General features: G+C 52.3%; 1 protein-coding gene and 1 long non-coding RNA gene across 2 annotated transcripts in view; one reads left to right on the top strand and one right to left on the bottom strand.

Annotated features, from left to right (window-relative positions):
• Nectin1 (nectin cell adhesion molecule 1) overlaps positions 1 to 20,177 on the bottom strand; it is a 63,060-nt gene that overhangs the window by 22,283 nt on the left and 20,600 nt on the right.
• LOC148004094 (uncharacterized) lies at positions 6,166 to 11,645 on the top strand. Its single transcript, XR_015627239.1, has 3 exons — positions 6,166 to 6,252; positions 8,261 to 8,410; positions 9,244 to 11,645. It is a non-coding gene; the product is annotated as an uncharacterized LOC148004094 (long non-coding RNA).

The raw sequence follows: 20,177 nt of genomic DNA, 5'->3' as shown, positions 1-20,177 counted from the left end.
CCAACGTCACAGGCCCGCAAAAGCCCAAGCTCAGCAAGAAAACACAAAGGCTCTTCAGTTGTGGCAGACGAACCTGCTCCCCAAGGCCCTACCCTGCTTGCCGTAGAGCTAATCTACAGCGAGATGGCAAGAGTTCCCACGCATCGGGTGTGGCCACACCAGCAGGTTCTCCTCCTGTCCCTTTGACTTTAGAACTCCTGTCCTGGCTGGGTCTGGGCTCGGAAGGTGGGTGTGTAAAGGGGCACTTTGGTGAGGCTCACTCTGCCCTGGCCTGGCTGTGGTGATCTCCAGGCCTTCACTTACTGAAACTTTGCCTCGGCATCTCCAGCAGTCGCTTGAGCAGAGGGTTAGCGCGTGCATGAGAAGTCTGTGTGTAAAGGTGTAGGGTGCTGGGCTCTCTGACGAGAACCTGTGTCCAAGCAACGTCCCTTTCTTTCTTTTGTTGTACTCTGTTGTGAGACAAGCATTGCACACCGTCGCCTAAGCTGCCCTAGAACAAGACTGCTGCAGCCTAGACTGGTGTCAAACTCATAGCAGGTCTCCTGCCTTAATCTCTCGACTAAGCTTCCTGACTAATGGGATTCATTACAATGTGAGAGCTACATGAGTTACATGTGACATCTGGCTAGAAGAAAATCAACCCTGTTTCCCCCCAACTTGTCCATATGTCCGTGTGTCCGTGTGTCCATGTGTGTAGGTCAGGGGCTGCACTGGAAATCCAACCCAGGGCTTTGCACATGCTCGCTAAGTAAGTGCCCTACCAACAAAGTACAACCCCAGTTGAAACCAATACCCTTGGCTTCTAGGGCTTTCTAGGCATGTTCCCTCCCTCCCCTCCAGGAACTGGCAGACAGGACAGGACTTCCTTCCGGTGGCTGATGAGAAACAGGTAAATGCAAGTTAGAATGACTCACTGTGGGGAGGGGGAAGGGTCCCTGAAACCTGCTGAGTCAGCAAGGTGACCTAAGGCTTTCGGACCCTCCCCTCAGCCCAGCTTCTTTCTCAAATGTCAACTCTCTGGAAGTTCAGGCGGGAAGCATTCAGGCTGGCAAGGAAGAAATGGGATCAGGAGGGAACTCCCTTTCTGGGGTCACACTCCTCTCTCTTGGAAGACTGTGCCAACCTGTCATCTGGACCTGATCATTCTGCCAGGAAGAACCCATAAGGGCAGGCACTTGCTGAAGCCCTTTGAACTTGTCCTTTCTCGTATCTACGCCCCAGGCACGATTCCCCATTAATTCAGGAGCTCCTTGGCTCCCAGGCTGCAACACCTGCTTCCAAACTCCCCTTCACACCTGGGATGGGGCCACGGTGACCCCGATTTAGAGGGCACCAGGAGCAGACTGAGGCAGTGGCTGTCCCACTCCTTGCCCCAGTGTCCAGCCAGCCCTCTCTAGGGAGACACAGCAAGGAGGCATAGAACATGTCCTGGCCAGGCACAGTGGTTAGTGGCGGCTTCATTTCCTATCTCTTGCAGCTCAGGGACCTCTGCTGGTGAGAAGGCCTTGGGGAATTCTCTTGGGGACAGAGTTTCTGGAATGGCTCCAGGGGCTCTGTATCCCTTCCACTCACTACCAGCCACTCGAAGTAGTGATAATGTCCTATGATCCCACAGTCAGGGGCTAATTGCTACTGTCTGAGCCCAGGCGCCTCCACCCCCAGTTCTGGGGTCACAGAAACTGCCCATGTTTTCCTCTTGGCTGAATGCTCCCCCCCACTCCCCACATGGAGTTGGTTAATGATGGGCTGTGGGGCTGGCGCCCGGTTGCCTTGGGTGGGGGAACACAGTGCGTGGGAGAAGAGGGGGCGCGGCAGCCTGGGAAAGGACCTGGAAGGAGCCAGGGCGCAGGATCTTCCAGACAGACTGGGCCAGCCCCACTCCCCTGCCGGTACAGAAGCCCCGAGGGTGGCAGCAGCCATGGGGGTGCCCTGACAAGCTCTATCTCTCCCTGAAACTTGGCAGGGTGGGTTAGGGGACCAAGATGAGTCAGGGAGCTGGGCTTTGGTTCTCTCATCAAGGAACGCAGAAGAGGTTGGGAATTCTGGACCACTCTCTTGCAGGCCCACTTCCTGTTGTCACTCCATCCCCCGAGGCTCTGGTAAGCAGGGACTCTACTTTGGCACCATGAACACAGTGCCTCACTCCTGGCTCTACTTGTCTCCATCTCTAGTCTTCAAGGTGTTAGGTCTCAGCCTACTCTACTTCCTCTAGTAGTCTTACCACCTTTCCTCTGGGCAGTGGTGAGGGGAAGGCTACACGCAGGAAACTGGGACAGGTAGGCCCTGGTCCCTACCACTCGGTCCTTGTCTCCAGGCTTGAGTAGGGAGTGGTGGTCTTGAGGATCCCGGAAGGGTTCTGTGGCCCTAACCTGTTCAGTTCACTCTGCCACAACTTTGCCTCTCTTGGGAGTCACTGTGAACTGACCACTCGGTTCTCTGACTTTGTATGCTGGCCAACTTCTCCTGGAAGTCCTCCCAGATCAAATCCACGGTGTACCACAGCAAAGCTGGGGTATATAGGAGGTTCTTCCATAGCCAAGCAGTCGCCCAGTCCAGCCCACAGTAGCTTCAAAACAGCTTTGTTACCGAGCGGCACTGGTTCAAATCTACCCCCCCCCCAAGCTCCTCCTACCCCTACCCTCATCACCAGTGATCTCTCACTTCATATTCTCAACACTCCTGGCCTGGGCCCCCATGCACAACCCCTTCCTTTGTAACTCCAACACCCATGCCTCAACCCTTCTTCCTTCCTGCTCAGACCTTGACCCTGAGTAGCCTAGACCACCTGCCATTGGCCCACTGCAGGATGATGCTGAGTGCCCTGGCTGGGGCTCCAGTGTTATAGAGTAAACTTCCTGAACTCCTCAAGATCAAGCCCAAGGTCACCTAAGTGGGCTTTGAACTCATGGCGATCTTCCTGCTTCAGCCTCCTATATGCTGAGACTAAAAGTGTGAGCCACCACGCCCCAAGGGAAGGTGTTGAACAGAGAGTCCCAGACTAAGAACAACAGCGAGGAAATGAGAGTAGGGAAGACTGCTAGAGGTTTGTCTTGCTATCCCTTCTGTTAAACATATCCTTTGACTTCTGTCCTTCCCAAGTCCCTTCTTGGGGAGGCAGCTTCCTGGAGCCCTCTCTTCTTGCCCTTGTCATGGGTTAGGTGGGACTGTGCATTCAGGGTGCACACGTAGGCATGCACTTGTTATAGCATGTCAGCCAAAGCCTGGCACTCAGACCTCACAGGGCACCCCTACTGGTTGGTGGAGAAGTCTCTGAGCCAGCTGTGGTCCTGAGCCAAGGCTAACTAACCATTGTTCCAGGTCCAGTGGCAGCTCCTGGGAAGGGCATTAGCCAAGGGGCAGAAATGGAAGCTGAGACCTCACCCATACGGAGGGGACACAGCTTAAAGACTGACTCTTCCTTGCCTGAAAATGGGAATCCCCACACGGTGTGGGTCAGTTTGCTCACCTTTTCAATCCCATATCTTCTGCTTTGCTTCCAAGCTGATAGGCTTGATTCTCTCTTCTGTCCCAGTTCCTAGTAGCCCATCTCCCTTCCTTTCTCACACCAGAGCATAAGGTGAAAAATAGTTTTCTCACCTAACTGAGCTGCTGCAAGAGAGGCCTTGCTCCCTGCCCTCCACCTAAGCCTGTTTATGTCTGTGTGTTCTCCAGCTCCACCCCCTGCCCCCCTCCACAGCCCTGGGCTGCTCCTGCCTGACCTGGCCTTTTTGACTTGCAGCCACAGAAGCCTCTGGCTCTAAGGCCAAGATTCAGAAAGGTGCGGTGACATGAGGGTAGCTGCCGCCGCAGTGAACACTACTGTCTCACGGCAGACACAGCCGGGGCTTCCTTGTGAGCGTGCGTGCACTGCCACTGACACGTTTGGGGAAGTGTAGGCAGCAGCCTTTTTGGAAGACTGCAGTTGAAGAGGGAGAGACTGGGGGCTGCTAGAAGGCAGGGGAAGGATTCCCTAGGCTTCCCCAGGGAAACCTTTACAAGGCTCAGGATCCGCATGTGCCTTCCTCAGTGATCACGGTTCCAAACTATGGAGAAGCTCAAAACTTGCTTGGGCAGTGCAGGGCTCTCGGGTCTACCTTGTATCAGGAAGGGCAAGGTGGGCTACTCCGGCACCAAGCTCTGAAAAGGCTCTGCCTTGCAGAAAGGTTGTAGGGAGGCACATTCTAAGAGAAAGGGTTTTTGGGTGGGAGGTATGATGCCCAAGGGGTTGAGAGGAAAATAGAGAGTGAGGTCTATAGAGACCATTGGGGTAAATGAAGTAATTAGTCCGTTAACCTGAAGTCGCATGGATCTCTCTGGGCATCATTTTCCTCACATATAAAGCAGGGATCATGATAGTGCTGTTTAATAGGGCTGATATAAGAGTGAAACCTGCCTGTTCCTATGTGTTCCTAGCATGATGGAGAAGCTACCTAGGTGCAGGTATTGGTAACACATGGGGAAAGACCTGCCGTGATACAGGTGAGCCAGTTTCCCAAGCAAGGGCACCTAGATAACTGCTGACATTTTAGGCCAGACAATCCTGCCTAGTGGGGTCTGTATTGTACCCTGTGAGACATTTAGCAACACCCCTGGTGTCTATACATTAGATATTAGGAACACCACCATCACTTACAACAATTAAATCATATTCAGACACCGTTACATGCCCCCAAAGGAATAAAATTGCCTTAATGAAGACCAAGGGACTAGCGGAGGAACCGAAGAACTCAGGCAGGGGAGACGAAATGCATGATGGGTGTGTAGGGCCAGCCATGGCAAGCTAGTATTGGGAGTGAGAAGTGCCAGCGTGGGACACTCCGATGGGGAAACCTTCCTTGTATGTCCTGGGAAAGAAGAGAGAGGTGGGCCTTGGTGTCTGAAGGACAGAGCTGAGCCATGTGGTCAGAACGCTGGGCTCAGGAGCTGCTCTTTGATAGACACAGGCCACCGAGAGACGTTTGTGTCTCCAGAGAATGGAAGAACTCTGGGAAGGACAGTCAGGGAAAGGGATACCAGCAGGTGGACAGGCCGAGAGAGCATTGCCAGAACCTCTAGCCAGGGAGGCTAGGAGGCTGTGATGGTAGAAGGCCAGTATATACTCAGGGTGGTGATGCTCGACAGAACCGAGGAGAAACAGCATCTTCCTCCGAGGGTGAACTGCTATCATTTTGGAAGGATTTTCACTTCATTTGGTTCCTGCTTAAGTGAAATCCACAACATGTGTTCTCTGCATTAGTGGAGTGTTTGTGCTTAATTAGTGGCAAATTCTTTCATATTAAAGTCATTAAGTTTTGCTGTTTGCTCTCCTCACCCTGGGCCTGGCTCTCCTGCCTTTGCTTTAATGTGGGAAGGCCTGACTAGTGATACCCAGTCTGGTGGGCTAAGGAGAGAGTCGTTCAAACATACATAGCCGTGCATACATGCATGCAAGCATGCATGCACACACTCTGCGACACGCAAGACTCCATTGCTCCATCCCTGATGGCTGTCCCATCCAGGACTGGCATTTGTCCCTCCTGGTCCTTTGTCTATATCCCCAGGCACGTGGCTGCCAGCTCTCTGTTGACCTTGCCCCACCTTTGGATCTATCTTATAGGCAATGCTAAGGGTCAGAGGAACGTTCCAGACTTCTGTGTATGGGCCTGCCCCTCAAGCCGAGGGACAGGGACTGTACAACGTGGAAAACACAAATGCACAGGAGGCCGAGTTCTTAGGAACCAAGTGGGCGGTGGGATTGAGAGCAGACCAGGGCCAAGGCCACCGAGGGATGCTGGGATGGGGCAGGCTTTGCTCCTGCTCCAGCAGACTGTCTTATCCATTCCAAAGGCTAAAGTGCATTGACTTGAGTGATGCTTTGTAGCCTAGAACTGCAGTGACCCGAACCTGTTGCCTACGGCACGGATACTCTTTCAATATTAGCTTTAGGGGCCGTAGCCCAACTCCCTATACACTCCCACTGTAACCGCCAAACCACCCTCCCCCAACTAAACCCTCCCAGCAGCAGTTTGAGCCTAGACTCACACAACAAACCAGGGTCATGACTCCAACCTGAGCGCTAACCTCTTCTGGGTTGTAGCCACAGAACAGCGCAAGGCGTGGGGTTGGGAGTGAGGTGGGTGAGCATTCCAGTCCTGCGGTGACGGCCCCAATCTCTCTCCCTTCTAGATATAGGTTTCCCAGGCTGGGCCCGGAATGGAGCACTTTGGGGATTTTCTTACCTCAGCCTTCTGAAAAGTGGAGCTGGGACTACAGGTGGGTGCCCCCTTGCTGGCTGCCTTTCAACGTTTGTGGAAGTTCAGGTCTAAATTCAGCCAAGCTTACTGTCACAGGGAAGCAGGACACTTAATGACTCATTTTGGTTTTGTTTGTTTGTTTGTTTGTTTGTTTGTTGTTTTCGCCTAGTTGCCCCCATGTGGTGTGGAGAAGGAGAACTCTTCAGAGGGTCCTGATATGGTGGATCAGGGAGAGGGAGGGTGCTCACTGGTACACCCTGCCTCCACTTTCAGGAGGCCTGTGGTCACGTCCAGGTTCTGCACAACTGTCCCTGGGTGGCCCTCCCTGCTAGCACCCAAGAGGCCGAAAGTGGTAGTTGGTATAGGTCTTCCTAGCTGACCTGGACAGCTTCAGTGACTATCAATGTCAGTGTCCATGGCCAAGTCTCATGCCCATCCCCAAACCCAGCCTTTCCGCCTATACAATGAGTCCCGGCATATCCAGCTCACTCAGCTGGGGTGAGGTCACCTCCCCAGGACTGGGCAGCTTCCTCTGTTCCTGGCACACTGTTGTCACCGTTCCCTCCTTCTCTCTCTCTTCACAACACTCAAAACCATCACCTTACACTTGGCAAAATGCTGAGGGAACCCCTCCCTGCTGCCTCTGTAGCCTGCCCTCTTCCTGTCCTGCTTGGCAGGGAGACATGAGGAGACCGGAGAGTCAGAAAAGGCTCTGAGCCCAGCTACAACCCCGCATCCTCTCGAGTCTCCTTCTGGTTCCTGCTGCTGCGTCAGTTTCAAGTGTGGGGTCTTTCCCACACCGACCATCCCTCTGCCCAACATGAGTCTATCAGGAGCCTCACCCAGGCCCGCTTCTAGCTCAGACTTGTCAAGGTTTCAGGAGTCACTGGTAGGGGCTGGCATGCCAGGGCCTGTTCTTCATCCTGCCTCACAGAGGGAGCCAGCACGTAGGCACAGGGCATGGCGCCCAGCTGCGAAGATGTAGCTAGCCTCCGTGGCCACCTGCTTCCCTGACTTCTCATCCTTTCCATCCCCCTGTCCTTCTGACCCTGCCCAGAGTGGCCTGAGAGCCCAGGGGCAGCCTATGGCAGTGGTATGCTATGTGTGCCAAGCATCCCATGTCTTTCAAGTGTTGGAGGAGTTATCGCATGTCCCCTCTGACCACCAAAAGGTTGAGCAACACCCTGAACAACAGAAGCCTGTGGGTCCCTGAGAGGACACAAGAGGGACATGTTTCCTGCTGGGTCCCTCCAGAAGATGGCAAGAACAGTTAGCATGTGCGTGTCAGTTACCTGTACCTGTGAAGGCTCATGGGTATTTAGTTCTCAAAACTCCTGGGTGCTAGGTGTCATTATCATCCTCGTCTTAGAAATGAGGAATTCTAAGGCCAGTTGGACAGAACAGCCTGTTTCCAGAGGCTGTGCCTTCCGTCACTGAGCCTGGTGGTAAGTCTTGCTCCTGCCCCCTTTTGGAGTTTAAGCAGCGGTCTATGCATTCATGACAGACACAAGGAACCTCTCTGATGCAGGATGGGTGAGGAGTCCCTATTTACATAAGGAGTGAGGGCATCATCCCCTCTGCCTGTCACCCCTGGCTCTGGGAAAGGACTGAGCCTGTCACCCTGGCCTCTGCCTCTGCTCCAGTCAGGGCTGAGGCCAGCTGAGCCACAGAGAGACCTGACCGAGGACTCTGAACATACCTCATCTTCATTCTTCCAAGCCTGACTCTGGCTTAGATCTTTATCTTTGTGGCTCTCAGCTTCTCAACCTGGGAAGTGTGGGGTGCGAGCTGTAGTGGAATGGAGATAAAACACCGAGTATTTGCAGGAATCATGGAGTGGAGGGTAAGCGTGGCTATCAGGCACCAAGGAGCTAGAGTTGAGAGTGAGTATGTATGTATGTATGTATGTATGTATGTATGTATGTATGTATGTATGTATTCTTCACAACCATCCCAGGATGGGAGTTCCCCTCAGCCTTAGACCTAGAAAGATAAAATGACTACCAAGCTGTCTCTCCCCAAGACAGGAAACAGAAGGTTGGTATTTCCTATCTCATCTCCCCCCAAGCCCATCCTACCCTCATCAGCCACAAAGCCAAGGAAGCCTGAAGCAAGTGGGACTCATGAGACCCCAACCTTTCCCTGAGTGAGCCTGGAGCTCCCACGCAGTCCTCAAGGTGAGCAGGGCTTGTCCCACCTCCACCACTACCAAATGTTGACTGGCTCCATTGCTGGCCTTCCCACCAGAGGCTGCTGGGATAGCATGCCAAATTAGCTTAATGAGTGAGGCCCCAACTTTAATTGGGGGCCAGGGCCTTGCACTGCTGGCTCCTGCTGTCACTCAGAAAGCTGGGAAGGGATGGGTGTTCGCTCTCTCCCTCTCCCAGGCATTTTCACCCTGGCTAATGGTTCCTCACTCAGAAAGGCCCCTACAACTGCTAATTGGATTTAATTACTGGGGTAATTAATGATTTGATTGGGAAACTGAAATGTGGTGGGTGAGTTCTGGTACATAAATAGAAAAGTCAAAGGGACAGTGGACTCAGACTGGGATCCAAGGACCATCTAAGGTGGAGAAGAAGCAGACTGCGGATCCTTCAGAGGTCTCCTTAGTTGGGGACCAGCTGCTACTGGCTCCCCATTTTGCCCATAAGGAAAGAAAAAAAAATCACAGGGGAGTGAACTGGTTCAACAGTTGTAAGGGAGTTGGTAGGGCTTAGAACTGAGGATCTGGCTGAAGAGGAGGGGCGGGGTTATGACTTGGCCTGAGATGGCTCAATAGGGTGACAGTGGCCATGAGAGCACCTGGGGAAGACTTATCAGCCAGCCACCTTAGAAAGGTAGTATGCTTGTTTCTCTTGTTGTGGCTACAGAGGCCTTGCCTCTGGGTCATAAGATAAGCAAACAGCTCACCTAAGAAGCCAGGTGCATCCAAGGAGCAGCGGGTGCTTTGGCTAGAAGGCTGCAACCTCCAGCCATACATCTCTCCCCTTTTGGCCTCTTTCTCCAGGTTCAAGTGTTTCTGAAGGATCCTGACTGCTCATTTCTTTCATGCTTGGCTGACTCTGCCTGGCTGCAGCATGAAGTTACAGGAGCTCAAGAGAAACGGGGGTGTGAGGGCATGGGGGTGGGGGCCAAAGCATCTGCTCTTGGACCTTATAATGGTGTGAGGACTTTCTACCACGTTGGAAGGGAGCAGAGGGGAAGGAATGAGAGCTAACAGAGGGCTGGGTAGCCAGGCAGTAGCTGGGGTCTGCCAGAGAGGCTGAGTAGGACTGTGAGTTGAAGACCAGCACAGCCCGGGCAATTTAGCAAGACCTTGTCTCAAGAGCTAGAGCAACAAAACAAGCAAATCCAAACAGGAGCTGGAGAAGAGATGGTTCAAGAGTTAAGAGTGAGCACAGGCTGCCCTTAGAGGGTCTAAGTTCACCTCCCTGCACCCTCATGGTGGCTCTCAATGGTCTGCAACTCCAGTTTCAGAGGATCTAATGTGCCCTCATTTGGCCTTCATGGGCACCATCACGCCCATGATGCATGCACATCTCTCTCTCTCTCTCTCTCTCTCTCTCTCTCTCTCTCTCTCTCTCTCTTTCTTTCTGGCCAACTCTAATGTACGTAAGATAAAAATGAATACCGCTAAGCACCTTTGCCTGCCAACCACTTCCTCGATATCTGCAAAACTCGCTCCTTAGTCACGGTAGTATAGCAGTTTAACCCTCTTTGGGAATTTCTAGACATGGTCTCGAGCTTCCTGTCTTTACAAAATCTTGGATAACACTGACAACAGCGAACCTTGCCTGAGAGGCACCCACGAGTCTCACTCTGTTAAGGCAGATGCCACTGTCGTGCTGGGAAACTGAGGCTCAGGCAGGTACAGGGATTTATTCAATGGACACTGCTAACAGGTGGATCTGAATACACAGCCTCCTGCCCTCTCCACTGCCTAGGGGCAGATCTGAAACAGTATCAGACCTTCAATCTACCCCTGCTTAAACTCCCAGCTTCCTCTCCTCCTCCCAGGTCCCCACCCACCACACCTCCTTGGGGTGGAAAACTCCTACTTCAACATACAGGTCCCACAGTACCACTTGCTCTGTTCTCATATCCCACAGCCTCTACCTCCGGCTTGCTCAAATAGCAATCCCTGGGCCCTCCATGATTGGTTGGGCCAGAATCCGAATCCCCAGCTGGCTTGGCACCTGAAGCCTGTACTGGGAACACACTCTATCTAATCTCCATAATGAACCCCAGGAAACAGACAGGGGTCCCCACTGACTTCCCAGGTCACTGAGAGCTTTTAATCAAGACTTCTTAGGAAGCTACCAGATCAAAGGAAGACTTGGGTCCCCGGCAAAGGCCATGCCTACTTCCCCAAAGAGAAGATTCTCTATGAGAGGAGGGCTGAGAGCCACAGGGGCGTGGAACCAGTCACTCTCAAAGGTCTCAGGGACACACAAGGATGCACCTCTCTCACCCTCTGCTTGCTAGGCTGACCAGCAAGGTGTAGGGACGGGTGGGGGTGGGGTACAGTCCTAACACACCTTCCTCCAGCCTCTTTGACTTTGGGCATCCAGAATCCTGAAGCAATCAAGGGGATAGTGTTGCCCGTTTCGAAGTGGGTTGAGACTACTCAGCAGAGGGAAGTGACTTACAGTTATAAAATAAACAGAAAAAAGCATGGAGAACCCGAGACCCTTTCCACTTTGACTGCACAATACTGGGGAAGCAGCGTTAGCCAGTGGCTGACGAACAGCCTTCTGAGAGTGAAGGCTTTTGGGTAAGGGTCTCTGGGAGACTGGGTGGCATCGCACGCACATCACATGCACGTAGGACCCAGAAGAGCAGGATTGGGGTGAAGAAGTGTGGTGTCCCATTCCCCCACCCCCACCCCCTGCCACCACCCTTAGGTTGCAGCTGCACCAGGCAGAGCCTCTTGTGGGTGCAAACGGGAGGTGCTCTAGAGTTCAGTCCTGCCTGCACCCCCACCCCCACCCAGGGTAAGAGGGGAGAAGGAGGCCTGAAGAAGCAGGTCAGAGCTAACTCTCCCCACTGCCCCACCCCCAGTGAGAGCAGCAGCACAGCCAAGCCTGTAGGACCAGAACCCAGCACGTTGTCCTGACATGTCCTGGAGACACAGCTTGAGAGGGAAGAGAGGGAGTGAGTCAGGGCTTGGAGGTGGGGTAGAGAGGGATTGGGGGGGACCAGAGGGGGCTGGAGGTCTGTCCACCTTAGAGAATCAAGGTGCTGGCAGGCAGCAGGCCAAGGTGGCTTCCCCAGGTGGGAAGGCAGCACATCCCAGACCTCTGCCTCCCTAGTAAGGCTGCCTCTGGTAGATAAGGGCTAGGAGGCAGTACCTTTGTGCCTCCATTGAGCAGGGAGAAATCAGGCCTGGGCTAAATAAAAGCTAGAGTTGAGCTGGTGCTCTCATGGTGTGCTTCAATCAACAGGAAGTCTGGCGTAGTGTCCCCTCTTCGCCAGCACTTAGGCACTGCCCATCGTGGTGGTGCAGGAGTGTCAGAACCCACACCCCCCCCTCAGAGAAAAGCCTCTTGCCCACAGTAGTGGTGGGGGCGGGGAGGTCCAAGTGAGGATTAGGGCGGGGAGACGCTTTGAACCCCAGAAAGACTGGTGGGAACTGGTTCTTGACTCAAGGCAGAGAAAGGGGGTGGGGAGTGGCAGGGCTGGCTCCTGCCTTATTATTATTATTGTTGTTATTATTTCCTTCTCTTTTATGAGATGTGAACTCAAGCAATTAAAGACACACATCTGACTTAAGACCCTCATCATTGCTCCAACTCTGGTCCCATCCCAACAGCCAACCATTCTCAGCAACTTTCTCTTTCTGAAACACAGATTGAGCTTACCCTTCCTCCCAACCCTCCCCGCATCACTGGGGGCTCTCTGAACCCTAAAGATAAATGAATGCTGGTGGGCAGAGTTTGTGTTTCTGGACCTCGGTATTGGAGAACTGACTGCCCTGCTCTGAATTTTTTTTTTTTTTGTTTTGTTTTGTTTTTAACGTACTGTGCACTCAGAAGTGCTTCTGGAATCTTCCACTTTCACTGCCATGTTCTGGAACAAGGCTCAAGACACACCCGTTTTACAGAGGAGGAAACTGTGGCCTGGGGTTGGCTGAGAAATCCACCAAGCTGCACAGCTGGGACAGTGGAACCAGAACTCAGCCCTAGACTTCTGTCTGAGCCGTGTCCTGAGTCAGAGCCTGGAACCCTACACCCTGTCCTGCTTAGCAGTGTCTTTGCTGAAGTCTGAAAGTCTTTTTTCCTAAGAGAACAAGAGCACCATTGGCTGAAGCCCTCAGTGACAGACCCAGCTTAGGGTTCCTTTGGTCCCTTTCAGGGACAGGGAAGGAGGGAAGCAAGCAGGGCTTGAGGGGCAGTGTTCTTGGCTGGAGGTCAGCTAGTACCCAGACAGGCAGTTGAGCCCCGCATGCCCAGCCTTGGTTAGCAAGGGTCCCCAAGTAGATTGAAACAAAAGTCTTTGGGAAAATGACATTCAGATCTGACTCTCTTGGCCAGGTGGCAGCAGACAGAAGTCCAGCCTTTCTTGGTCTCAGATACTTCCCAAGGTAAAGGTTCAGAGGGAGGCTGTCATTTGCTACCCACCATGTCTGACAAGCCTGACCTCCCAGCCTCTCACCCAATCAGTAAATACGTTTCTTCTCCTTTCGATGTCTCCATCGAAGTCTGGTACCTTACCATTGCCATGGAGAGACTGGCAAGCTAGTCTATATCCTTTCCCTCCTGAAGATGTCTATCCTCAACTCTTCCTGCTTTGGTGGAAGCATACCCTGTGGTTAGACTTGTTTGACCTGCCAGCAAGGCTGGGGTTTGGTAAGCTCTTCCTCCTAAGGAGAAGACTCCGGGTGTAAGGAGAGAGCTTGGGAGGCAGAGTTCAGGCTGGGGTCTTCCACTCATTGGCAAGTTGCCTCAAACCCAGGAGCCTCAGTTTCCTTACTTGGCAAGTGGATTTGACATCATAGGTTAAAATGGCCGAAATAAAGCAATATGCAGTTGCCTGGCCATTGTTCAGGACAGGGAGCTTGATAGAGCTACTGTGGATCAAGGCTAGAGCCATAGCCTGACACTAGCCTTGGCCTCTTCTAGCTCCCTAAGGTGGCGTCAAGGTTTGTCTGTATGCATTTGCTAAGCTGTCTTTCAGAAACCCCACGGTTGGGCAGCTCAACTGCTCTCCATCAAATCAGCACCCCCCATTTTGACTACAGAAGCTGGGCCAGGTGTTGAGGTCCCATGGCCAGTGGGACAGGAACTCAGGAGAACCCCTCAAGGGTGTTCTTCCTGCAGAGATTAAGTGCAAGCGACCCTGTGTTTTTCCTGGCCAAGGCGCAAGGGTGTGGTAAGAAGTTTGGTGTGGCTTCACGGGGCTAAAGGGCCTCTCAGTTCCTTCTCCAAGTTCCCCAAGTCCAAGACAGTTCCAAGTGGCCTCTGAGACTCCCTTCCATGTTCAGCCCCCAGACAGAGACACCAACCTTATCAGGCCCGCTCCATCCCCAGGCCCCTCCCCAGTGGCCTCGAAAAGTTCTCTTGCCTAACTGAGACCTGGAGAACAGAGGCCTCCATCCCAGCTGCCTGTTCTGCTCCTCTCTCTAGCCTCTATCCCGGGCAGGTGTGCAGCAAGGCGGCTGGGCAGCCAAGGGTTAGAATCACAGGATGGCCGAAAGGGCTCTACTCCATCTCTTCCCAGTGTGGAGGGAAAGTGGCAGGAGGCAGGGAGGAGCCTTTGCAAGGCACTCGGGAGATCACTGGGCACTGGATCTACCCCAACGGCATCACACCCATGGATCGTGGAGTCCTTACATTTCAAAGCAGATATTCTGAGACAGCTGGAAAACTGAGGCTCAGCTGCACCCAAGGACAGCCAAGGTCACAGTCATAGCAGAGAGCCAGGATGCAGACCCAAGTCTGTCGATTTAGAAACTGCTTACTGCTAATGCAGAGATGCGGCAGGACCCTAAATGTCCCCGATGTCAAAGGGCATACATCAAGAGCATATGTCCAGAGAGGGTGGAACCGTGACCTAACCTCTGGACACTAACTTTGTAGTCTGACCCCAATGAGCATATGCCCACATCCCCCAGGGGTTTTCTTGGTTCTGAGAGTGTCTAATGCGACAAACTAATGTACTTCTGATGTCTTTTTTTTTTTTTTTTTTTAAAAGCCCTGACACCTTCTTGAGAGCAAGGCTAGGAAGTCAGCAGACTCAAGTGCTACCTTGACCCAGCATGCTGTGGCTCTTTTTCCAGGCTTCAGGGTCCTCATTTGAGGACAGGAGGCTGGCTACTTAGCCCTCACTCCCTTTAGCCTCTTCTAGCTGAACAGCTGGGGGAGGAGGGGAGGGGTCTCATTTCTGTGTGACCTTCAGCCAACTCTGGAGGTGACAGGCTTGGGGAGGAGGGAGGGTTTCATCTCTACTGGAGTCTTTTTGGCTGGTGTCAGTGGAACACCTCCAGATGCTGTCAGTACAGTGGGACCCACAGACTGGATTTTGCAACCCTCCAAGGCAGTGTCTACTACAAGGTGTGGCTGTGGAGAGGTTTCTCAGAGAATCACTCTGACACAGCAGGGCTGGGCCTAATTCTGGGAAACAAAACCAGGCTCTCACCCAAATCCAGGGCCAGCTGGGGTGGCAGCTGGTGTGGCTTCCTGGCTGGGAGAACTTGCATTCACAACCAGGAAGTGAGACAACTGTTAGGGAGACTCCTGGAAGTAAGTCAGGCCCTGTGGTGGGTGAGATGGGCAGATAGGCCTCAGATGGCCCAGCCAGAGTTCCTGGGAGCTCTGTCTCTGTCCAGCCACTAAGGCACATTTAGACACTTAATCTGTATTCTGGAGACTTCTGCAAATGTGAAACTCTAAAGACTTTGAGGGTATATACCCTTTTTTTTTTAAAGACAGGATCTCTTTATATAGCCCAGGTAACATCAAACTAGCAACAATCCTCCTGTCTCAGTCTCCTGAGTGCTGGGGTTATAGGTGAACACTACCATGATGCTTGAGATGAAAGAATTCTGAAGAAGTTTCCGTATTTCTGCTAATCTCTGTCTCACAAGTGACACTAAGTCCTGACTGTGCCCAGTATGGCACTTGACACTAGACACTGTCCCCACATTCTTGAACCAGTCAGGCAACAACTTTGCTTCATCGAAGAATGTGAGGTAAATGAAGACAGGAGAGCAACATCAGCATGGTGACAGGAGTGTTCTGGGGCTCAGCAGTGGACGAGGATCTAGGGTCTCTTTCAGCTGGACCCTGGGGGCTCCCCTTTGGGTGACCCCTTTTCTGCCCTCTCCTTTAGGGGTAGGCGTTGTTAGGAGTGGTTGGACCCTGAAGCCCAAGCCTGACCTCTGGCAGACTTTCCTCCTTCCTGCTCTGAGGGTATCTGGAGAGGAGACAAATCTCAGGGAGATGTTAATTAGTTCTGACAAATTAATAAAGAAACCCTAATTTATTTTCCGTATCTAATTTCCTTTTCTGTGTTTTATTTTCCTGCCCAACAAGCTGGTGCTGGGGAAATGGAGGGGAAAGGTGGCAGCAGTGGTGGTGGTGACGGTGGTCTGAAGACAACCCAATCTACCCCCCACCCTCACCCCACTTCTGGCTCCTGCCCCATCCCCACCCCACCCCTCACTGCTCCAGGAAGCCAACCTCAGACATTAAGCTGTCAAACTGCTCCCAATTATCTCCCTCTATGCCCGCAGGCTCCAGGGGCGACAGTTGTAGCAAGCTGGTGTTGACTCATTCTGTCACCAGCCTGCCCTGCTCTGGGAAAATGCAATTTAATGAAGTCCAATGGCAGGGCTGGGGCAGATGGGGTCCAAGGGAGAGGGTGGTAGCAGTGTAGGGGTAGCCAATAGTCTCCTTTTCCTGTGGGACAGCATCTTCGGTCTGACCCTGGAGAGGTCAGCTGAAGACCCTCCCTCACAGCACCCTCCAGCAGCTCTGAGCAATGAAGGCATTAACCTTCTCTGCGAGGGCCTCCACCTTCCCGGGATGCCTGTTTTAAAAGCGTATGGTCCTGACAGCTGGGAAGTTCTACCTGCTGTTTAATCTCCATCCTTTTTGCTGAAGGGAAGGTCCGTTTCCCTATGCTTTTTGATACCGAGCCCAGGAGTAGATGGAGCTATTACTGCCAGATACCACCCAGGCTAAGGCTGGAGATGGATACTGTCCGTACTCCATCCAGCCATGCCTGGTGCTAACATAGTGGGGGATTCCCTTTTGTTCTGGGTAGAGTCAGATCCCTGCCCCATGTGGCCTTCTGGTTCCACCAAACCAGGGACTCTGCTGTCTCACTGTGTAGCAGAGAGCCCTCTATTTTCCAGTTACAGAATCCAAAGCCCACCTCTATAAATTGCTAGCTTGTGTGACTTGACGCTTTTGACACCTGTGTCCCCATTAATGACAGTGAAAAGAAACTTCAGTATGATAGCACATGCCTAAAATCCCACTACTGAAGATGCTGACGTCGGACCATCCCTTTAAGCTAGCCTGTACTACCTAGCAAAATTCTGCATCACAAGAGGGAGAAAAGGTCGGAGGAGAAAGGAGAAGGGAGGGGAAGTAGGGAGAAGAGAAGGAAAAGGAAGAGGAAGAGGAGGAGGAGAAAGAGAAAGAAGAGGAAGAAGAAAAAGGAAAGAAGAGGAGGAAAAGAAGAGGAAGAGGAGGAGGAAGGTGGGGATGAGGAGAGAAGATTGTCATTTCCTTATTCATTGATTAGCTGTTGGAAAGGTCAACTGACAAAAATCCAGAAACATTTTAAGTCTATTTTTCTGTTTGGATAGGTATGTGCCGTGGCACAAACAGAGATCAGAGAACAATTGGCCAACTTACTGGCTCCAAATCAATGAGCTTTCTATAGGCTGAGACCAAGAAACCGACCCTTGCTCAAAGCAAGTGGTAAATAATAGTCATGGGTTTCATGAACATACATGGTCCTGCCTTGCAAAGAGTGGGTGCTGGGAGCCCGCCAGGATGTTCACATGCGAGGCCAATAGTGATGGGCTGACATCCACAGCGTGACCAGGAGGCCAGGGTATCCTAATGCTTTTCCAGTCCCAGTGGAGAAGAGCTTTGACTTCTGGTTTCTCTTGTCTCACCCTCTAGAGCCCACATTCTGAAGGCCCCAGCTGTCAAGAAGGTCTCCTGAGCACACCAGAGGGACAGCCAAGTAAAGGTCTTCCACAGAAGTGGAAGGCATCTCCAGAGGCTGCACAAGTCCCAGCGGCACACTCTCGTGTAACATTCTCCCTAGTGTTCCAATGCTTTGAACTTGACAAGTGTGATAGGCTAACATGGACCTGCTGAGCACAAAGCACAGGACAGAAGAAGGGTTTCTTAGAAGCCTCAAGGTCAGAGAACGGCCAGGGTCACGTGGTGCTTGGTGACTGAAGTGGGCTTCTCAGCTCCAAAGCAATGCTCTTCCGACGTAAGCATGCTTAGCCTAAGTTAATGAGCTAATTCCTGTATGAGTCCCACCCTGAAGCCCATCACCTGGTTGTCCTTAGCACCCTTGTCCTCAAACACTAAGACCCGGAAAGGACAACTGGTCATGGAACCTGCAAGGCAGCTTTCTGCTGGCTGAGTGGAATGGGTTCATCACGTTGTGAAGAAGCAACCCACCTTCATCAGACCTGTCTTTTCAAATAGGCTCAAATCATACACGTACTGTGCTTCCCTCTCTGCCAGTTAGTTCTCCTTGCAGGGAACTTGTCTTAAGGCTCCTGCCCAAGCATCCAGGGGATATGGTTCTCTAGGTTGGAAGGAGCCACCTCTGGTAGATAGCTCACTAAGACCACGCTGTGCTATTTTCCTGAACATTCACCTGAGATTTGGGGCTATCTTCCTGTTCCTCTGGCCTTCTGGGACATCCCCAGTGTTCTCTGAGATGTAGAAGCAACAGCCAGAGAGAACTTCAGGAGGGAGGATGAATGCAATCCTTGGTGCATAGAGAGAGATCCTTAGACCCTTCCAGGTCCTGTGTGTATCTGTAACTTGGTTGGCTAAGTGTCAGGAGGGCTCAGAGTGAGTTCTCTCCTCCTTGGTGAAGGACTGAGGTCTTGGAGTAGAGACTCCTCTCCCACAAAGTACCTCGAGAGACTCTGGGACAGAAGGAAGATTCAGAAAAGGCAAAGAAGCTCACTGTGGCCACACGGATACCAGGGGCAGTGTTCTGGAGCGAGCTCAGGTGATCAAGGGATGTGTGCCTGTGCATGCAACATGAGCCTCCACAGGAAAGTCAGCATGTGTAAGGGCTCCGGTGGTGGCTTCCCTCTGGAACGTTCACTCAGAAATATTACTGGTATCTCAGGGTTCCTATCAGGTCCAGGTATCTAGCACTAGATAAAACACAAAAATCTCCTGTTCCCGGAGAGTCTGGATACTAATGACAGAAAAGAAAAGAAATAAGAAAAGAAAAGAAATGAGAGGAAGTGTGTAGAGGCTATCTGAGCAGAGGGGCCGGGAGCTGTGCTGACTGAGAAAAGACCTCTAAGCAAAACACTGACGGAAACCCCAGTAGATGGGAAAGAGCAACATTCCAGTAGAGAGAGCAGAAGGTGCAAGGGCCCTGGAGCGAGAGGTCTGGAATTTCTGGCCTGGGTTGCTGATGTGAGAAATACAGCAGTCATGTGACCAGCGGTCACATGACACAGGGCCTAGACAGCTCCTCTGAGTGAGATGGGAGGCAAGAGAGGATGCGCCCCATCTGGCTTGTTTTCACAAGATCACTGATAACTGCTGGGACTAAACCTATAGGGAATAGAAGCAGAGAGCTACGCTAGACTACACGCTAGACTACCGTAATAACTGGGACACGCCTGCAGCTTACAGAGCTTCATGGTAGCACCCCAGCCTGATGCCGGAGTGAGGCATGGAGAGGTCTCCAGCTCTCCATAGCCCACCTCTCCCACCTGTGTAGGTGACAGCTGGCAGCCTACTCCCTCTCCCTGCAGACAAGCTGTCTTATACTCACCCAGGCCTGAGGGAGGAGGAACAGGGTAAGGGTGGGGGCACACTGCATTAACAATGGCCTTGGGTCAGCTGTCACACAGAGAATAGGGCCTTCTGGGGTGGCCTCCCCAGGGTCTGGAGCCTGGCCCCACTCCTCCTTTCTCCTCACACTTTTCCCCAGACACTCACTGATCAAATAACTTTTACTCAGAGGGAAGCTCTCCTTTCCACTCAGCATCAAGTTAGCAGGCCACCATCCCCCGATTAAAAGGCAATTCAGTGGCTTGGCTTCTGTTAAGGGCAGGAGGTCTGTTTGATCCCTTTCTTGGGAACTGAGTTCCCCTGTAAGGCAGTGACCTGGGCCTTGGGCCAAACCCCTACCTACTTCAGCTTCAAGGAACTGGGAAAAGCAGGTCTCTCTATGCTTTGAGGCTCCTGCCTCTAGGCTTCTGCACAGCTCAGGAAGATTCTGCAAACCAGGGTGCTGCACCTCTCTCTGTTCGTCTATACCCTCAGAGCAGAGATAGTGGAAAAAACCCATTCCCTTCTACACCCAGAAATCACAGTGTGGGCTGCTTTCAAATACACAGTCTAGCAGTGTTGCCACTCTTTTAAACTCTTGGAGATGGCGCAGAGGACGTCAGAGGCTTTGGTGTGGATTTTATCCATTTGGTTAACAGTGTCCACGGTACACGTGAGCGCGGCAAACACTGGCACACCCTTCCAGTTCACTGGTATCTGCCATCTCTTTCAGCCCTCATGAAAACTCGTGGAGTTAGTTGGTGGCACTGTTACTTGTTTTTATTTATTTGTGGGGGAGCTGAGAGAGAGAGGATCTCATGATGTAGCTCAGGGTAACCTTGAACTCCTGATATGTCTGCCCCAGTGCTGGGGTGACAGGTATACATCGCTATGGGCAGCTAATCAGTTCTTCAGAAGGAGAAACCGAAGGCCAGGG

The sequence above is a fragment of the Rattus norvegicus genome, chromosome 8 (assembly GCF_021556685.1).
Source record: "Rattus norvegicus strain SHRSP/BbbUtx chromosome 8, alternate assembly SHRSP_T2T, whole genome shotgun sequence".
Taxonomy (NCBI): Eukaryota; Metazoa; Chordata; class Mammalia; order Rodentia; family Muridae; genus Rattus; species Rattus norvegicus.
Note: the sequence above shows the minus strand (reverse complement) of the source record. Positions and strands in the feature narration are given on the sequence as shown.